The sequence below is a fragment of the Arachis hypogaea genome, chromosome 3, assembly GCF_003086295.3.
Source record: "Arachis hypogaea cultivar Tifrunner chromosome 3, arahy.Tifrunner.gnm2.J5K5, whole genome shotgun sequence".
Taxonomy (NCBI): Eukaryota; Viridiplantae; Streptophyta; class Magnoliopsida; order Fabales; family Fabaceae; genus Arachis; species Arachis hypogaea.
Genome location: NC_092038.1, coordinates 108,729,577 through 108,751,066, shown reverse-complemented (window position 1 = coordinate 108,751,066; position 21,490 = coordinate 108,729,577). Strand labels below are relative to the sequence as shown.

The 21,490-nt window shown below is 32.0% G+C and overlaps 2 long non-coding RNA genes across 6 annotated transcripts; one reads left to right on the top strand and one right to left on the bottom strand.

Moving 5' to 3' along the window:
- Nucleotides 1-5,633: 5,633 nt before the first annotated feature.
- Nucleotides 5,634-10,670, top strand: LOC112790876 (uncharacterized). 5 transcript variants are annotated; one of them, XR_011880085.1, is made up of 7 exons: nt 5,634-5,942; nt 6,039-6,094; nt 6,180-6,293; nt 7,347-7,396; nt 9,648-9,862; nt 10,229-10,267; nt 10,381-10,670. It is a non-coding gene; the product is annotated as an uncharacterized lncRNA (long non-coding RNA). The 5 variants fall into 5 exon arrangements; XR_011880086.1 differs by having other exon boundaries at nt 7,335-7,396; XR_011880084.1 differs by lacking the exon at nt 7,347-7,396 and adding an exon at nt 7,113-7,301.
- Nucleotides 10,671-13,647: 2,977 nt separating this feature from the next.
- On the bottom strand, nt 13,648-16,015 carry LOC140183828 (uncharacterized). The gene is made up of 3 exons (XR_011880082.1): nt 15,399-16,015; nt 14,068-14,149; nt 13,648-13,854 (listed from the first exon to the last, which is right to left on the bottom strand). It is a non-coding gene; the product is annotated as an uncharacterized lncRNA (long non-coding RNA).
- Between the last annotated feature and the right edge of the window lie 5,475 nt (nt 16,016-21,490).

Genomic DNA, 21,490 nt, shown 5'->3' with positions numbered 1-21,490 from the left:
ACCCTTATGGATTTGTGATTTTGGTGAACCCTAGGTATTAATTATGGTGATTTGGTATGTCTAGCTTGAATTTGGTGATTTTTGGAATTTTATGTGGCAATTGGATTGGCTTTGGTGGCAGAACTCTTTTGTGCTTGGTTGGAAGTGAGCGTTTGGGTGATTTTGGGTTGTGTGAAAATTGACCAAGATATGGTTTCGGTTTTCTTTATGTAATATGTAATATTTCGTGAAACTTAGGCTAGTGGACCATAGGATAGGATTGAATTGAATATATGGTTGTTTGAATTGTGTTTGTGCTATATTCACGTTGATGAAGATTGAATAATTATATGTGTTGAGATATGATTGTAGTGGATTTTAATATGATGATGATTGATGATTAATGATGGTTGTATGTTTGGTATTTAGAGAGGGAGGATGTTATTGAATTTGGATTATTGGATTAATGAATTGAGTAATATTTGAGTGTGAAAATGATTGAGGTAGTGATTAGGAAGTGATAGATCATATATATATGAGAGACAATATCAAATTGTAGGTTTTGGTATGGATTAGAATGTGTTTTGGATTTGGTTTAATTTGATGTTTTAGAAAACTAGAGAATCTTGTAAGTTTTTATAAAATTTTATTTTTGATGAACTTTGACAAGACATAACTTGGCTCCGGATCCTCATTTTAGATGAACTTGATTTAAATGAAAGTTGGGTTCGAGAGTTTTAACACGTTCGAAGAACGGATGAAAAATGTTTTAAAACGAAAAAGTTATGCGAGTTTGAAGTTCGGTATAAAACTTTGAATTCTGCAACTTTTCAAAATTTTTCTAAGTTTTTAATGCCATGCGTACTTAGATTATTGCACATGACGCGGGGATTGGCTGCTGTGAAGTACCCATGCATAGGCGGCACAGGCGTGCATACACGGAAACATTGATTTTTTAGGCATGCATACGTGGCATGTTGCACGCGACGCGAGCCTCCTTTGCTGTTTTGAGGTCTCGCGACCGCTAATGTAGCATTCGTATGCGACATGGGCATTTTGACACTCATGCATATGCAGATAAGGGCATGCGTACGCATGACCCCTGTTTTGCCGAAAACTTGTTTTTCTTCAGTTTTAAAGGTGCTCATAGCTTTCTAAACTTTCTTAACTTCTATTTGAGACTTATAACTAGTGATTAGGCTTTGAGATTATTGAGGATGAGTTACATGACTTAAGATTAGATGACTTATGTTTGATTTAGAAGATGGAGACTTAGGCTTGGGAAGTTCTGTGGATGGAATGACTTGAGTGGTTTGGCGGAGTGTTGAGAGGACAAAATATTGAGAACTAATTATGAGTTTGAGACTTAGAAATGATTGATTATGATGAGATGAATAATAATGAACTTATGCTTTGAGCAGTGACCACTGAGATATACTATATACTATTTATATACTGATATTGATGAGTCGCTATGCGCCTGGCAAGGACGGTGGTTAATCCCGCTTATGTTGAGATGTGAGGTCTAGAGATGAGTATCCCACTCACATCCTTTCGAATCACAAAAGTGTGTTGGGCACTATATCCATGGATAGTGTGCCGGGCACTATATCCCTGGGGTACTAATTTTTATTCATGACCGAAAGATAACATCCTATGGAGATGTGTTGGATTGGCAGTTTAACCGACAAGTGATATCACGGCCAATAAGACAGACATTCATCATGTGCATCATCTATGTGTTTGTTTGCTTTGCCTAATTGCATCTTTTGCCTAAATGTATAACATATTTACTTGCTTCCTGAATTACTTGCTATATATGCATATTACATGTGTTTTACTTGTTTGAAATTACTTGTGCTTTCTATTGAGATTGAGGAGGCTCAGTAGGCGGTGGCGATGGGATCTCATGGAAGATAGGCTGGCGAAGGCTGTAGGATAGCAGTAAACTATTAGTTAGAAATTCCTTAGGAGTAGACAACCCTTTGAGGATTTTATTAAAGTTGTTGCTAAGTTTTAAATCTCTATATCGGTGTGAAGTTCTAGGATTGCCTTTGGCGTCCCGGAACCTTATATCTTATATATTAGACACTGTTACTTTATTGAGAACCTCTGGTTCTCATACCATATGTTGTTGTTATTTTTTAGATGCAGAACGCAACCCACCTCAGTGAGTTACAGGATGGTGACAGGGCGGAGGATCTCTCTTATGTTCTAGCCTTTTGATTATTTTGATGTAGTTACACTCTCTCTTTTGTATATTGTATATTATATCTTGATGCCTTAGCTTAGAGGCTTACTTTGAGAGTTAGGATGTTGCTATTTTATTTAAAAACTCTATTATGTCTATATCAATTAGTCGGCCTAAACTCCACGGGCTGCGGCTAGTATTCTTTTGGCTATTATACATATATATAACGATATACCTTGTGATCTTGTATCTTTATCTTATATTTATGTTCATCTCTTGTGCCTTTATGCGTTTGGTTATCGTGTGAATGCTTCACGCTTTGTATCTCTGTTTTGAGCTTTATTTCTTCTTCGAGCATCTAGAATTATTATTTCCTTCTATATATATATATATATATTACGATATGAGCTTTAGAACTATTATGGCACTTTGTTATCCTTTGCTTTACGGCATGAGGTAAGACTTAGGGTAATAGGGTGTTACAAATGTTCTCTCCTTATTTTTCAAAAGCTAAACAAACTCTAATAATTTAAATTCAAACTAAGTCAAAACAAAATTAAATTTAATTACATCAAATCTTTTCTAATAACTGTAGTGATCTTCCTTGTAATTAAAATTTGAAACTTGATAAGATGCTTTGTTGAAATCATGGAATTGAAACTAAATCTCGGGCCAACAAAATAAACACTTGAAGTTGGAGAGATTAGTGAAGGATTGGAGTATCCCTGGGAGGTTGGTTGGCCCATACGTTGGACACAAGAGTCCATGCGTTGAACGCATGGACTTGGAGCAGCCTCTGAGGTGAAACGTGTTCAACGTCGAGGCTCCTTAAGTTGAACGTGAGAGAGAAAGCAAGCCACTGGAGGTGTCATAATTGGCACGTTGAACCTAGCTAAAGAGCAAGTTGTACGTGGGGTGCCTTGTGTTGAACGTGGGATAGAATGGCAAGCTACTGGGGTGCCATAAATGGCACGTTTAACGTGCTGAGGGGCATGTTGAATGTGAGGAGTAGCTAGTCACTAGAGAGGGCTTCAAGAGGCACATGGAACTTGGGTGCAGCCAAGTTGAACGTGAGGTGCTTTTTGGGCTTGAGGGCTGGGCTTCACTTTTAAGGCTGCTTTCAACGCAAGAAATGACGGTGTTAAACTCAAATCCACCATAGACATATATTATTGTTAGAAAATTTTGGATGCTAGCTTTTTAACGTTGCTAGTACAACTTCATTTGGATTTCTATAACTCAAGTGATACTTGATAGAGTGTGGAGAGGTCAGCACACGTTGGACGCAGGATGCCTCACGTTGAACATGAGCTGTTTTCAGACGCTGAAAGGAGAGGGTCGTTCAAGGCCCAAACTGAATGTCCACTATAGACTATTATATATCAATGGAAATTTCTGGAAGTTAGCTTTCTGATACTGTTGGAACTGCTTCATTTGGACCTCTATAGTTCAAGTTATCTTTGTTGGAGTATAAAGAGATCAGGGTTGCAATTTCTCTTTGAACTTCTTTGGCTTGTTTCCAACTCTTGCTTCCCTGGCAGGTACTTCCTCTTGCTTTCCACCTTCCTTGTTTCTCCCAAAGGCTTCTTTAATTGTTCATCTCCTCCTTTATTCTTGCCTAAAATCTTTAAACAACTCTCTAAACAAATCAAAGTACAAGACAACTCCACGAAACATTGATTAAAGCATATAAATCTCAATTAAAATAAAAAAATCACTAAGTTTGTTCAAAGAAAGAAATCCCAAGAAGCATTGATTAAAAGCATAAGAATCTTAATAAAAACAAGGAGATCACTAACTTTATCCAAAGAAATAATAACTAAAAATAACTAAAGATGCTCATGCATCAATACGATAGCAAAAAAATTAAATTAAATTATCCATCTCCTCTTTTTAAATTTACTAACCTTTTGATCCATCCAACATGCAAACCATGATCTAACAAACGTCATAAAAAATATGCTTTAATGTTGGCAACCCAAATGTATTTCCCGTTGCCACACTAATTGATGATTGGTTTGGCAAATGCACTAAATCACTTCAAGTAATACCACAGTGAGTAGATATCGTTCTCACGAGGATTAAAGGAATTAACAAACAATGTTTAATTGAATTGCTAATTAGATTCACAAAACTTTTGTAAGAGAAAGAATTGAACTTGAAAAATATTAGTTTGTTATGCAAAGCTTATGATTGATGAGAGAAATAGATAATGAATGGAGATGTTAAGGTTTCCGATATGTTTGATTTTTAGGAAAGAAAATGTTCATGTTTATTACCTTTATTCATGCAAAGATATTTTTCACGACAAATCGTATGTAATCAAATCTTAATCCATTGGCGATTCAATTTCTCCTTATACTAGCTAATTGCCAATTCCTTGGTCAATTAGTTAGCAAGAAAAGTTTAAGCGCAATTCTGATTTAATGTCACATAACAATTAAAGCTATTCCTAGTCAATTGAAAAGTTACGAGAATGAGTTTCTTTTCAGCCACATCTTGGACATCGAAATTCAAGAATTTGACCACCCAGTATGCTCTATGCTCCAATTCAACAAGTAAATAGAAAGTTTTGCCATAAACTTGATATGGTGACATGTTGATTGGAGTTTTAAAGGCTATCCTATAAGCCCAGAAAATATCATTGATTTTTATGGACCAATCTTTCCTTGAGGCATTCACTATCTTTTCCAGAATGCTCTTTAGCTATATAATTAAGTGAAAGTTGTTTAGAGTCGGATCGGAGTGGAGGAGCATACATGGGAGTTTGAGTCCAATATGAAGGAGGGCTATCCTTACCCGTTTACAGGTAATTGTCATTAAATTTTGAGAACAAAATTTCTAATTAGGTGGGTAGGATGTAAAACCCTGTTAAATACTTAATAATTAACTAATATATTATTTATGAGCAAAAAGGGTTAAAATTTTTAAACTTCACAGTTAGAAAAAGTAAAAATATTTAGAATGCGAATTAAAACACTAATTGTTCCGTTGGTTACCTGAAACGTTGAAGTCAATCTCGGATGAGATCTTCTGGTGTGATCGGAGCCGCCATGTTCGACTTGTTGGAGCTTGAGGTGCTGTTGGTCCTTGATCACCGGGGGATGGCAGTATCTGCAAGAGACTCCGAAGCTTAAGTCAGCACTGGCTTTAAGCAGGTTTTTTGTAGAATTGGAGTATAAGTTATACCTGGGTGTTCCGGTGTACTTATAGTAGTGCCGAGTGACCTTCCTTAAGATAAGTATGTTATCTTATCTTATCTCTTGTGGGAACGGTTATATCTTTTATTAACCGCATCTTAGTAGGCGGCGGTTCTCTGTTTTGGGCCTTCGTGGGCCTTTGTAGCTTTTTCCCGAGCTCTTTGTGAAGAGGTCGGTAGTGGGCCAACTTTTCATGAGGTCGGTCCCTTTGTCTTCGGCCAGTCCAACCCAATAACTCAGACTGGTGTATGAACACTAATCTTAAAGATTTTGGCCCAAAATTTGGCCAACGGGCTAAAACAATTGAACTGGATCCATGTTGGGCCCAAGCCCACCCATATAACCCTTCATAACTTAGCAAATTAAGAATTCACCTTAAGAGAGAGAGAGAGAGAGAGAGAGAGAGAGAGAGCTCTACGGATAGAAGAAGAGAAGGGGAAGAAAGCCCTAACAAAACACTATTCATAGACACACTAAAATCCTCATAATTTTCAAACCGTAGCTCCGATCGAAGACCTGTTTGCGGCCACACGTCGCACTTGTCGTCTCTTCATTTCTATCTAACCATTATGGTAAAGAACTCAAAATTCTTGCCCCATTCTCCATTCCTCTTCAATTCCACATTTTTTGTTTGGGTATTGAGGAAATTTCATTTTTTCAATGTTTAGGGGAGGCTCAATCTTGACTTCTAGCGGGATTTTGACCCAAGACTATGAGAAATAAGGTAAAGGAACTAACCTTTTCCCTTTTTTTTTCTAAATTTGAGTTATGAACTTAATGTGTATGTTATGAAAATTGAATGTGGTTAGATGCGAAATTGAGTGAAGGATCACATTGATGAGAAAATTGGCAAAGCTTGGACCGGTGGAAGTTGAAATTGCTGGAAAAGAGTTTTTCCAAGGTTGAGACCACCATCAACAAAGGTACATATCTTAATTTCGGATAGATATTGTGTAAAAATATGTGAAACCCTATGTTAATTGTCTCTAGGTTAGCGTTGAATGAAAATGATTGATGATGTGCTTGAATGATGATTTAGTATAAATATTGTGTTGGATGATAGTTAAAGTTGTATGATTGATAAGTAATTGAGCATTGTGGTTTTGATTGTCTCTTGATGATTATGGAATGGTAAATTGGGATGGAGGTCGTGAATGGAGGCATTATGGTAAGTTTGGGAAAACTGTTGGGTAAGATTGTGGTCAGAAGCCTTAATTGGATAAACTATGAATCGATATATTGATGTGCATTAATTGGTTGATTGATGTTGTTAATGAGATGGGTAATCATAGTGGAAAATGTTTGTTTTGATTTGGGATGGTTAGAAAGAATTGAGAAATCATGAATACGTGTTAAGGAATGGTTTGGGGTGATTTTGATAGGATATGAATAGAGAATTTGAGAAAGTTGACAATCTTGCATAATTTGGTAAAAACAGAATTTTGACTAACTTCGACGTGCCATAACTTGGTGCTTGAAGCTTGAATTTGTATAACATTTATCTTATATTGAAGATAGTGAAAAGAGCTTTAAAACTATCTAAGAATGGAAGAAAACCAAATTTTATAGAGAAAGTTATGAACGATTTAAAATCGGTCTAAAAATCTTAAATATTAGCTCTTTTTGATGAAAATTTTTTAGAGGCAGCTCCCAAGTCAAAGGTTTAGTTTACTTGACAACTTCTCAATTTTAACATAATACGCATTTGTGAATTTTTTTTCTTATTTTTCATTTCAATACAGAGACAAAGAAGCTCCAAAACTAACTGAGAGTGGTTTCCAGTTCTTGATATACATTAAATGATTTACAAGCTACATGCACTTATTGTGATGATTGGCCTATATATTGAATGTCTCTCTTGTCAACTATAGCTAATGGAAATAAATTCACAACCTTGGTACATCATCAGGGAATATATCTCTAATTCTGAGGTAACTAATTCTCTCTGTTATTTATTTTCTGAGGTGTTGATGCAGCTGACTTGATCTCATTCATGCTGAAACTTAGTTTTCATGTCATTGGGGAGGTAAGATATTATTGGTCCTTAGTACTTGGTGAATGGTGGGAATTTTCTTGCATAAGAAGGATAATATTATGGTAATCTGTATTAGTTAAAAAAATAGTGGTCTAATTAAAAACATTTTTTTGTTTTGTTGCTTTCTTTCTATAACAGTATTCCTATTATATGTAACTTAAGTGTAACAAGACATTGATGCACTTCTTTCCAATGTATATGCATATAATATAAACTCAATGACCAATTTTTAGAGGAGCATAATTAGGGATCTAAAAGACCTTGGGTTGGACAAACTTCAACAGGTTACAATATTTCTTTGCTTAATTTTGGAGATAATATCAGTAAATTCATGATGATTTTAACTCAGCAGTAATTGCCTAATTTTTTCTTCTTTTTGTTGAAACTTTATAGAGTAGGAAAGAAAGTTGGTATATACCTACGAAATTGGCAACAAATTTTTCAGTGAGTTTGGTTGATTCGTCATCTAGAAAGGAAGTTTCTTCTTTTTCTTTGGATTGATTTATTTTGCTAGAAATTTTGGTAAATTGGCCTTGTTTCACCGTGTGGTTTCTTTTTGGGAGTTCCCTCAGGGATCAGACTGACTTGCTCTACCATGAGCTTATCTGTTTCTGGTCCAACTTTTTTTTTGTGCCTTGCTCATGTTGGCCTCCTTATTCTTTCCTTTGCATTCCTTCTATTATCCCAATACATTTTTTGCTTGTAAGAAGACATAAAAATTTGAAAACAAATTTAGATATTGCTTTAAGATGTATGAATGTTTGTAGGGTTAATATTCAAAATGTTCCTAAAAGATTACATGTACGTCAATTTGGTACTAGAAAAATCAAACGCCTCAAATTTATCCCTAAAAGATATATAATAGTGAATCAAATTAGCCCTTATGCTAATTAGATGATGACGTGACGCAAAATGATTACACCGTGTGTTATCATTTAAGTGATGAAAAGACCAATTTAACTCAGTTGTATCTTTTAGAGGCCGATTCAAGGCATTTGATATTTGAAGGACTAAATTTACATCCTGTTGATCTTTCAAGAACTATTTTGACTATTAATCCAATATATGTGTTTAGGGATGTGTACAGGGTATCTAAGTTCTTTTGTTTGGTCATATTTATAGAGATTTTTGCCGGACTGGTTAGGACATTTTGGTTGCTTCCCATGCAAAAATTTAAGCTCTCAAAAATTGTGTATTTATTGTTTAAACTTTGACTAAGATTTTTAGGAGATTTGTTGATTCTTTTTGAATATACAGCCTCTTACAGCCTCAGACTAATGGCTTCCTACATTTTATTTCCCCAAGGATTTGTGGTTTTGGAAACACATTTTAGAGTCTATGCATACTCTACTTCAAGATTACATTGTGAGATTTTGCGGCTTTTTCTCAAAATATGCCGAAGAATAATATCCAAAATGCTATATTCTTATGGATATGAGTTCTTCTTCCGAGATGTTATTTTATTACCAATTCTGTTTTGTTTTTTAATATCCAATATATAATTAATTGTGATGTATACAGGATAGAGTACCAACTCCCAAATCTTATTGTCGGAGTTATTACAAAAGAAAGCTTGTATAATGCTTTTGAAAATGGCATTACAGCAGAGCAGTAAGCATTAGAAAACCAAAATTTTATTCAAGTTTTTCAAGATATGAAATTCAGAAGTCAGAAGGATGAGCATAAATGCATAATTATCATTGTTTTTGTTATATTGAACATAGTTTATTATATAAGTTTCGTGAGAAACTTCACCATTCTAGTTAAAAGACTTGATGAAGAATATATCTATGTACTTGCTGTTCAAGTTTTCACCATATTATTTCTAAAACTTTTCAGTCACTACATTGTAGACACAAGTGTTCTATTTTTGGGCCATTTTTTATCCCCTTATTGATCGACTAAAGATTCAATATTGAATTCTTGGCACATATATGCTGCTTCTATAATTTTATCATTTTTATCCCCCCTATGATATTTACTGTTTTCTAACAACATAAAAAAATTATGAAATTGGCCATGTATTGATTTTATTGATGATAATTCCAATCCCAAATACTTCTAAAAAATCCATGCCTCTGCCTATTAGAAGTTCACAGTCCCTTCTTTTTTTTCATTGGGATCTCAGATATTCGAGTATTAGAGGTTCTAGCATGGAAATGATATTTCTATATAGCAACTAAGCTAATCAAGATTACTAGAATTAATTTGACCATTTTTTTCCTTTTTGGAGGTATTTTAGCCCTATGGACTACATTCATTGGACATCTACTGCACAACTATCATTACTTGAAGATGAAATGCGTTGAATAGAAAGAGTCAACATAAGGCCTTTACTATAAAGTTTTTGTGTTAAGTATTTGGTACGCAATTTATGCACTATGTCCCTTTGATCATGAGCAAGTAGCCCTACTGCTTTTAGGAATGGGAGGAGCATCATTTGATGTTTTCAGAATAGTAAGAATAGTATATTGACAGTTAGATTATTTAAATATTTACAGATTTTTCTGCCAACTTTTTATATTCATGCAATGGATAGTGCTGGATTGATGTGATTTCTTTGGTTGAAACACAACAGTGGTTGTCATATTCTGCTTAAATAATGAAAAATCATCGTAACATAGATTGAAGAAGCATTTTTAGAATGTTATAATCTATAAGAATATTTCATTTTCCATTCTGCAATCTGCACTAGGTGCCTTTTTAAGTTTCAAACTTGGTTTCAGAGAAAAGGTTTTATCTGAATGTTTAAGAGTTTGGGTTAATGCATGTTTATTTTAACTTCTTTCCTCGTCTAACATAACAAGCATGCACTTTTTACAGGCTAGTTCTCAATGGGACAAGAGACAATCGAAAGTCTTAGTAAGTCCCAGTTTCAAAAATGATTATTTGAATAGACATTTTAGCTTTGATATGAATGAATTCAAGCATTCCAATTCATTCCAATTCTAATTCGGGTTTTAATTCTATTTCAGTCAAGAGATGCCAAGATCAACTTTCAATGTGAAACTTGATGCTGTCAATACAACTTGGTTATCCATTAATATTTTAGATTATCCTATCTTTAAGTGCTAAGTGTAATTTGTGACATCAGTTAATAAAAGAGATCCATCTAACATTGGGATGGTCATCTTTCTTTTTTTTGGGTATCTTTTTATTAAGACGGTGAGATATTGGCCAATGATGTTAAAAAATAACATCCAATTTTATAGGTATCATGTAATGAATATTTTATCTATGTGATATTTGGCTTTTTTTCAATTTACAGTGTGTTTGATGGAGTAAATTTAGAAAACAAACCTAAAGTATTCATTTTGCAATGGAAAAATCTAAAAAAAATTCTATTTTACCTTACTGACGGATTTACAGATGGAATTTCTGTCTATATTCAGAGTTTGGAATGACTTTCCAAGGCTTCATTTACCAAAGGAAAATCTGTCGGAAAATCTGACACTAGTTATCGACGAAAAATTTGTCGAAAAATCTGTCTCTAATTACTGATGGAAAATCTGTCAAAAAATCTATCTCTAATTACCGACAGAAAATCCGTCGAAAAGTTTGAGGTTCCCGGGAAATGGAGGGAAGAATTTACTAAGGAAAAATCTGTCGGTAACTAGTAAAAATCTGTCGGTAAATTACCAACAGAAAAAATCTGTCGATAAATAATTTTCGACGAGACTTTACAGACCGTCGGCAATTTTGTCCGGAATCAAAAATTAGTCTGTACTAAAGACTAAATCTGTCTATATTAAGCAATTTTCTAGTTGTGGAAATAGGCTATATTTTGTATCTTTTTGGAATGTATTACACTTTTTAGCCGACCTTGTCTTCGCAGGTCGAGACTAGTATTTGTTATGTATCTCCTTTGAGTCCCGCTAGGGAGACAATGAGGTATCTATACAATATGTACAATGGGCTATTTATTTGGCCCAATATGTATTAATAATGTAAATTAAACATCATTATCCCTAATTTTTAGTTGCCTATTCAGTTTTGTGATATCTACCCCCAATTTACCCCAAATTCTTTCACATTAACCCTTCATCACCCACCATTACCCTACCCCCCAAAAAACCCATTGTTTGTTCCGCAGAAGAACCCCCTTTCTCCGCCGCCCCGCCGTGTGCACAGCAACCTGCATCCCACCGCTCTGTTTCTGCGTGACTATAACCTCCGTTCCTGCCGACCGAAAATGTTGCGCTTTGCCTCCTCACGCCAATGCCCTCGCCGAAAGAACCTCTGTCACTTCTCACGCGGCCGAACATCCGTGACCTACAACTGTCAGTGTCGCCAACGTGAGTTGCAGCCCCGAATCCCTCGCGCTCGCGTCATCCCAGCGCCAGCCTGCTGCCTAGGTCTTGTTGAATTACTCGAAGAATAAACATCCACGAAAACTGAGAAAGTGAACATCCAAAATCATACAAAAACGAACATCCAATGTGAATGTGTATAAATAACAACGTAATTACTTTATAAAATGACTAGCTACCAACCAAATGACCGTGTAAAAAAACATTTTGAAACCGTGAGAGTCAGATAAATCATAACCAGCAATCATCGTCTACAACTAAGCACCCAAGAATAACCATCCACGTTCACAGAGAAAGTGAACATCTGGCAACGGGAAGAAAGCACAAACCGGTTGCAACGGATGCACTGGACGTCCGGGTTGCTGCGGTGCCGCAGAGACACTGCAACGGAAGCACAATATGCACGTCCTCCCTACGTATGGTGGCTTGTGTGGACGACGGCGCCAGTTGGAAGAGTGTCGGCGCAATGTCCGACGATGGCTGGTAACTATGGCGGCACTGTACCGGCTTTTGTTTCGAGGGGAGAGTGAGAGAAGAAGTTCACATCATATTGAGAGAGGGAGGTAATCCTAATTTGATTCCATAATTAACAAGAATCATGATTTGATTCAAATTTTAAATTGGAAACTACTCAAAATTAATTAATTACCTCTAATTTAATTCTAATTTCAATTTAACCACATTTTACATATTGTATAAAACATACATTGGCTCCTCATACTTTTTCATCTCCTTTGGAATCCTATATATATATATATATATATATATATATATATATATATATATATATATATATATAGATATATATATATATATATATATATATATGTCTTGTTCGTTTTTGTTTACTTACGCTTGTTATCTTCAACGTTTTGAGTGTGAAGCGATTTTTATTCTATTATCTTTCTTCACAGGTTCCTAATTATATTTCTCTCTTTCAATTATATATGTATATATTTTCTTTTAAGCGTCTTAATGTCTCATCACCTTTAATTTACGACTATGGCATAAGGCCTTGTGTAGTAAAGTGTTCAAGAACACCTTCTAAAATCACTTAAGCGTGGAGTCTATTGGTAGATTGTCAGCAAATACCATTACTGATTTCCTTTTCAACTATTGAAAGTTTCTTGGCTTCTCAATGTTTGGTTTGTCCCTGTAGATCTCAACTTCCATGTCATGTGGTGTGCAGGTTGTCGGCTTGGCCTCCAATGGCTTCTAGATTTTCTTTTGTCAACTCCAATCCAATGACCATCTCTCTCTCTCTCATATCAGGAAGGAACCGAATAAGATAATTTGACAGCAATATTGGAGATCATGCTAACACTACAAAAAAAAAGCCTATGGTTACGGTAAAAAAACGTAACCATAGCTAGTAAAAAGGGTGACTATAGATCTATGGTCATGATTTTGGACCTATGGTCATGGTTTTTTACCGTGGCCTATTCTCTCATGGCCATAGGTCTATGGTTACGATTTTAATTTTCAAATTCTGACACTTCAGACCACGTTTTTTCACTATGACCATAGCCTCTATGATCACCCCTCCTTAAAACCGTGACCATAGACTCTATGGTTACCCGTCCTTAAAACCGTGACCATAGCCTTATATATGGTCACGATTTTTGCCATGACCATAGCTCTATGGTTACCCCACCTTAAAACTATCTATGATCACGGTTTTCACCGTGACCATAGCCCTATCTATGGTCACAGTTTTTCGCCGTGACCATAGCCTCTATGGTCACCCCACCTTAAAACCGTGATCATAGCTTTATCTATGGTCACGATTTTTCACCGTGACCATAGCTTATCTATGGTCACCCCACAAAACCGTGTACATAGCCTTATCTATGGTCACGGTTTTTACCGTGACCAAAGCCTATTTTGTTTTATGAGATTTATTTTTTTTTAAAGCATAATCACATTCCAAAATGATGATGATCACAAAATAAATTTAAAAATAAAAAATTATAATCAACAATTAAGATAAGTAGACACTATTAACAAAACTGTTCCACAGGCGTGAGAGCAAAAAAATTTAGACTCTGCCAGGATAGATTATTTCTGGTATTGCTATTCTTTCTTCTCAACGCTCGAGAACTTTTGTTTCAGTCACTTAAACATTTGAAAGCTCAGCACCTGCTTCATTAACATGCAAAGTAAAGTTACATTAGACATAAACACCTACATTTATTCTTTTTCAACTTAAGAAGAAAAAAAACATATCATTAAAACATATATACATCTCACATATAATAGCTAGTACACACTATACAACACACATCCACATCATAGTATATGACACATCATAAAATAATATAAAGTACTTGAAGAGATAGTTGTATATATTACCAAAGTACTTAAAATCCTCTGAGTAGCTTCTTTTTGTTTTTAACACTTCATTTTTGACAGGCTTCATTGTAGCTCTCAATTCCTATAAAGCACCAAATAATATAAATATAACACAAGTAAAAAGAAAACAGAAATAAAAAATAAAGCAACATAAACAACAAAGCAAACTTGAAAAGCTCTAGATTGGCAATCGACAAAACTTAGGTAAGTATGCTCCTTATTCTTCCAATTCACAGATTTGGATTCTGAAAAAATTCTAATTTTCAAGTTTCTTCTTCTCCTCAAATTTACTTTGTTCAAGCTGCAAAGAAATTATTAAAGCATATTTTGTAATTTTAAATGCTAAAGCATTTCAATTTATATTCAGCAGCATACTTTTAATTTCAACAGCCATACAATTCAAATAGATTTTTTTTATTTGGTGACTTGAATTCTAATAGATTTGGTTTTGCTAAATTTAAACTTTATAAAGGTATATAGTATAGTATTAACTAAATTTAAAAAGTATACAGTCCAATCAATTTGAGCTATTATGTGACATTTGAGAGAAAAAATAGAACTATTTTCACCGTAAAATGGTTGATGAGTAGTTTGGGTAAAAGAACTTATAAATATCTTATTAATAGTGTGTCCTTAGCTGCTTAATTGATCTCAAGAACCTTCTAGAACACTGGGTACATTTATTTCGGTGGAGCAGGTGATGACATGACCCAAATAGTGACACGGACATGACACATTGAAACTTAAACTCACTCAAGATTAGTGTGGCGAGATCAAATGGCTTCAGGGGTCTGATCCAACGCCTCTCGAAGCTTATAAACAAGCATCTCGAACAACACAAACATAGCACTAAAATGATGCCAAGATGGATAAACATGATGACCTCCTAACATCCGGAGACAAAAGCGTTCATGTGAACACGCTAAGCTAAACCTGATGCCAAAATTCATTCATCAAAGCAACTTACTTCAATCTTTACTTCTTAAAGAAGCCAGTTGGAGTCCGCCGATCAACTAAATCATACCTTAAAGAAATCTTGTTGTAATAATGCTTCCTAGTGAGTCATACAGGAGTATGTACGAACCATGCCAATTTTAGTCATTAGATAAATAATAGTGTGTAGTGATCCCACAAAAAGAAAAATAAAAGATAAACACAGTATCGACATGTGGAAAAGGATGAACTATTTACACACAAATGACACAATGAATACATAATTGAGATTTAATGACACAAGAAACACTTTAAAGCAAATCCCAATGACATAAAATAATTGAGCCAAACAGCAACTGTAACGATACATAATTGAGCTAGAGCAGTGACAACAATACCTCCGGCAGCAAGAGAACAACTGGGTTCATCTCCAATGGCGGCGGCAGAGATGAACTCTGGCGGCAGCGACGCTGAGCAGAAACGGCAGAGGAGCGACGCTCACTCTCTTCGAGCCTTGTTCATCTCTCTCTGGGTTTGTTCCACTACGACGGTGGTACCTTCAATCGACGACGACGGCAACTCCGACCACACCAGCGGTGATGGCGACGGTCCGTCTCATCTCTGTCGCGAGCTTCCTTCTCGATCGTGCCTATCTCTACCTCCTTCTCACTCCACTGCAAACCTCTCTCTTTCTCTCGTGCTCGATGGCGACGGCAACGGCTTCCTCCTCCATCGCGTGATAATGACGGCGACGCAGTGGCAGTGCGGGACGGCTCCTCATCTTCGCGTCTTCTCATTCTCTACTTCTTCTCATCTCGATCGCCCTCACTCTCTCTCTCTTCTTTGCGAGCATCGACTGCAACAGCGGCTACCAGCTCTATCGGCGCCGTCTCCTCTTTCTGTGCGTTTCTGTGGGTGTGTGCGTGTGTTACTGTGAAAAGGGGGGTTGAGGGTTTGTATTTTGAAAAATTAGGGGTTTGGGGGTTTAGGGTTAGGATTTTGTGATTTTTAATTTGGGAATTAGAGTTAAAAATTAGAAATTTTATAAAAGAATTTGAATAGAATAGATATTTTGATAAAATTGATGGATAGAATAATAATTTTAAATTAAATATACTCCACTAAAAATATTTTAAGAATACTATTTATTAATATATTGCTGAATAAAAATAATTTTTTTAACTTAATTATAAAATAAATATATTAATTACGTTTTATCAAGTATCGTTTAAATTTAAAATGTCAATTATTTAAATTAAATTATATAACTTTTTATTATTTTTCATAGAATTTTAATTTCAAAGTATATAAAATAATTGATTATAATAAAATTACACAAAAATATTAATTAACTTAAACTTGAAGTACTTATAAAATCAATATAGCCATCCAAAATACAAGTATGAGAATAAGGTTGTGAGGGTTTGTATGTGATTTGAATTTTAGGGTTAAAGTTTGATAATTTTAATTAAATTAGGATATAAATAATTTAAGATTTAATTTAATTCATTAAAAATTATTTTAAAAATATTATTGAATTATCAATTTATTTATTGACTTTTAATTAAGTATTTTAATTTAAAACTTTAATATTTAAATTAAATTATATAAAATTTTTATTAATTTTTAATTATTAACTTATTAAATAGTTTTAAGTTTTAAATAATTTTTTAATTTAAAGTTAATAGAATTTTATTTAATTTTTTATTTATGAAATTATATTTAAAATAAATCATATAAATTATCATTAGTTTTTAATTATTTAAATTTTAAAATTTTAAATATATGAAATACCTAAAATTATAAAAAATATATATAAGAATCTTAATTAATTTATATTCAGATGATCAAAATCTGATTTAGATACAAAAATATTTTTGAATAGTAATTAAAATTAGGGTTAGGACTAATAAAGTAGTTTAATTAAAAATTTTAATAAAATTAAAAGGTAGAATAGTAATTAAAAATCAATCATAATTTATTTAAATTAGTTTAAAAATATAATATTTATTTGTCAATTTACTAATTAGTTTTAAGTTTTAAATAATTTTTTAATTTAAAATTAATAGTATTCAACTTAATTTTTATTTATAAAATTAAATTTAAAATTTTAATATTTAAAATAAATTATATAAAATTTTTATTAGCTTTAATTATTAAAATTTTTAAATTTTAAATATATAAAATATTTAAAATTATAAAAAATATATAAAAAAATGTGACCATAGACCATTTTAGGTCATTCTTTCGAAAAATCATTACCATAGACCTTTTTAGGTCACTCCCAAAAACTGTGACCATAGATCTCTTTAGGCCACCTTCCAAAATCGTGACCATAGACCCTTTTAGGTTACCTCCCAAAACTGTGACTATAGACCTTTTTAGGTCACCTTTTTAAAAAACCGTGACCATAGACCCCTTTAGGTCATCTCCCAAAATCGTGACCATAGATCATTTTAGGTTATCCTTTTTTGAAAAACCGTGATCATAGACCCTTTTTTGTCATTGTAAAAAATCGTGACCATAAATCTCTTTAGATCAATCCCAAAACTATGACCATAAACTTTTTTAGGTCACCCCTTAAAATCGTGACTATAGACATTTTTTTAGTCATTATAAAAAATTGTGACCATAGACCCTTTTAAGTCATTTTCCAAAACTATAACTATAGACTTCTTTAGACCATTCTCTTTTAAAAAATCATAATCATAGATACTTTATGGTCACTCTTTTTTCAAAAATCGTAACCATAATTTTTCTTTATTTGTTATGATAAATAACCGTAACTATAAAAATAAAAACCGTAATTATAGAAGATTTATAATCATAGACTCAAAATGTTGGAGTGTAACTCATCCTTAATAAATGTCTATGATCATTAGTTTGGCTATGTTGTGTTGTTTATGACAATGTATTCGATCAAAGTAATGATCAAGAGCGTGAAGTAGAACCGTATAAATTAAAGAAAAGTTACTAAATAATAAGTTATTGAAATAATTAAATAATTTCACGGGATAGACAGTAATAATGCGTCATAAAATTAAAACTAACACTTTCCGGGTAGGTTCCTTATCCAACAACTGTAACCAAGAAGCCAGTTACACTACTGTAATATATTGAGATCATTTATTACGGTTTTAAATTTTCTTAATTACCAAATATTTAACAAAATCTATGAATTGAAGTACGGCATTAATTCCCTATTCTTTTTATCTGTTTCACAACAGTGCACTTAATAATTGATAGTTAATGTTTTAACTTATTCAAGATTTGGATTTAATTGTCATAAATCACAGCTTCATCAATAACCCTTATAGTACAATCTTAGAGTGGCTGGCTCAATCAAAATACTACTCAATTATTTATAAACAAAAAGTCTGAATCCACAATATAAGACACCAAAAATTCCTCCAGTCATACACGTAGCATATATAAACAAAAGCAATGAAAATCCTACATTAATTATAAACAATCGTGCTATATATATAATATTAGTTATTAAAATAACGATACATTTTTTTTTCTTTTGATAGAACTTATAAAAAATATATTAAAAAAATGCAAATATGTATGACATTTTGTACCCTACAGAAACATACACGAGACATTTTGTATGGAACACATAACATAACATAACATAAAACTTTGGCATGCATTCGAGATTATGCTCCAAAAAAGAAACATAAAAGAGTAAGAAAAAGACAGAAAAAGAGAGAGGGGGCCTGTTTTTGTTTTGGGATGTTGTGGAAGACAAACACTCTTGGAACGACGACTATTATGCTGGTATGGTGGGGCCAACATGTACATGTATATAGAGAAGATCCTTCATTTTTTATTGAGTTGATTGATTTTGATCCTACTTAGGATGGTGACCATCTTCTTCCTTATGACCCACTTCTTCTTCTCTCTATCTAATTTCAAACAAATTAATTAAAAACCCTTTATAAGGGAACCTACCCCAAATAATTGTCGTTGTCTAGTATGTATTATTTATAAAGATGTTAAATAATCAATATTTTTTATTGCATTTGTCTTATGTTTAAATTTTTTTATGTTAAATTGTAAAACATTTAATGACACGTACGTTTTTTTTTTTTTTCTCGTTCTCCAATATCTTATTTCTTTTTAATTGTTGTATAAGTAATATAGTAATTAAATAATAGCGTCAGCTGGATTCATCATTCAAATGTGTGGCCAACGGCTCTACATACATCATCACCTCCGAAAGAGAGAGGATTCAATTTATTGGGGCCAGCTGAATTCACCATGAGAACTATATGTTTTCAAATTAGATATACTTAGATCTTTATTTTTATTATTATTTTTTAAAAACAAAACAAAAGACGAATAAATGAATTAGTTAACGAAGAGTATCTGTAAGAAATATTTTTAAAAAAATCTAACTCAATTCATTATTCGTGGTTTGAATTTAGAAATGGTTCATATTTTGGCCTAAAAATATAGTCAAATTTAAAATAATTAAAATTCATCTAAGAAAATTAGTTTCATCTATACTTACTCGATTTTATAGAAGTCGGACGCGATGACAGTAGTTCAGTTTTACTTATCTAAATAAGTAGCTAACTTCTAAGATATCTCTTATTTATTTAGAAAGAATATCTCAACAATTTTTTAAAAAAAAAAGAATCATTATCTTCCATCAAAAGTAGACCTAATCTAAAATGTGGTTATCTATTTTATTATAAATATATGGATATCCTCAGATTTATTCAGAATCCTATCTACTAAAAAATCTACTAAAATATTTGCTAATTTAAGTATCAAAATCTCTTACAGGTACCACCTCCACCTCCTCACAAAGAACTTGGACGGCGACACTTCTGTACAAGTAGAAGCTAGACTGTCCAGAATAAAAAAGTCTGAACCTAACGTTCAAGTCTAAAAACAATCCAGTTTCAGGTAACCCCAGAATAAAAATAACAACTAAAATCAAGTAAATTATTAAAATAATACCTAAAAATTTACATCGCCAATAAAAAAATCCAAAATGATACTAATAACAATAAATAGATCCCTAAAGACAAAAAAAAATAGATATTAGATATATATTCTAGAAAAAATACTTTAGAGATTAAATTTTAATACAAATTGTTGCAATAATTATTAAAAAAATAAGATTTTTTAATCCTTAAAATTTGATAATTTTATGTCAAATGAATTTTTTATAAATTTTTTTATTGTGAATTACCATATTTTTTTAAAAAAATAAAAAAAATTAGAGATCAAATTTTGTTTTATTTTTTGTGTGTTAAATTTTACTTTTTAAAAGTAATTTATAAAAATTAGCTTTTAAAAGTTAGTTTTTTAAAATTGTAGCATCTGTATTTAATACATTAAATTAAAAATAATTTTTAATAAGCATAAATAATAATAAATGTATTTGGTAAAATAATTTTTAAAATTTAAAATACTATAATAGACACTAATGTAAAAATTAAATTTAAATATTAATTAATATACGAGATTATATTAGATTTTTTAATTTTAATAAGTACAAAATAATTTTAAAAAATTCTCTTTTAAGTACTTTTAAAAGTACTCATAACTTTTAAAAATTACAAGATTAAGTATATAAATTTTTTATTTATCAAATATAAAATAAAATGCACTTCTCTAAAATTTTTTATCAAACTAAATTTAATTAGTTAAACTTAATTAATAAAAACATCTGACATTTAGTATTATTCTTGAATTTATATTAATTGAATAAATTCAATTGTATTGATTAGGCAAACCTTCCGTGAATCTCATCAGGGTAATTCATTCATGTTTGATCTTTAATATGTAAAAGGTTTGTTTTATCAACATGGGTTCATTAACAAAGCAACTATCAATTGAACCTTTTGTGTCTCATTAATTATTATACGAAGGATAAATATTATTTTAGTTTTTAATATAGGTTAAATTTTAATTTAATTTTTAATATTTTTTATTTTAAAAAATTTTAAAGAAATTTAATGTTATCCTAATTATTAAATTTAATACGAATGCTTAATAAATTAACTGATGTGGATGTTATTATTAAGTCATATTTTTTTTCATATAATAGAAAAATATAATTAAAACTTTTCTATAATATTTTTTTTACATCTTTTTGTAAAATTTTTTTTAATTTTATCAATTAATTATCAATATTCTAAAATTAAAGAAATAATTTTTACGTTAGGGATAATTCATGTGTTGATTTTATTTAAAGAAATAAAATATTATTAGCTATTTAATATGTTAATTATTTATGTTAAATTAAAAAATAAAACAACATAAATTTATTTAAAATTTTTAAAAATTAAAATTAATGTTTAAATTTTTTAAAACTAAAATAAAATATTTAAAATTTTATGGATCAAATTAAAATTTAATCAATGTATGAGAGACTGAAATAATAATTTACCGCAATATAATTATCTTCCCATACCCCCGCGGGGGATACAGTAGTGTCTTATTTATTTATTTGTTACCGCTTTGTATT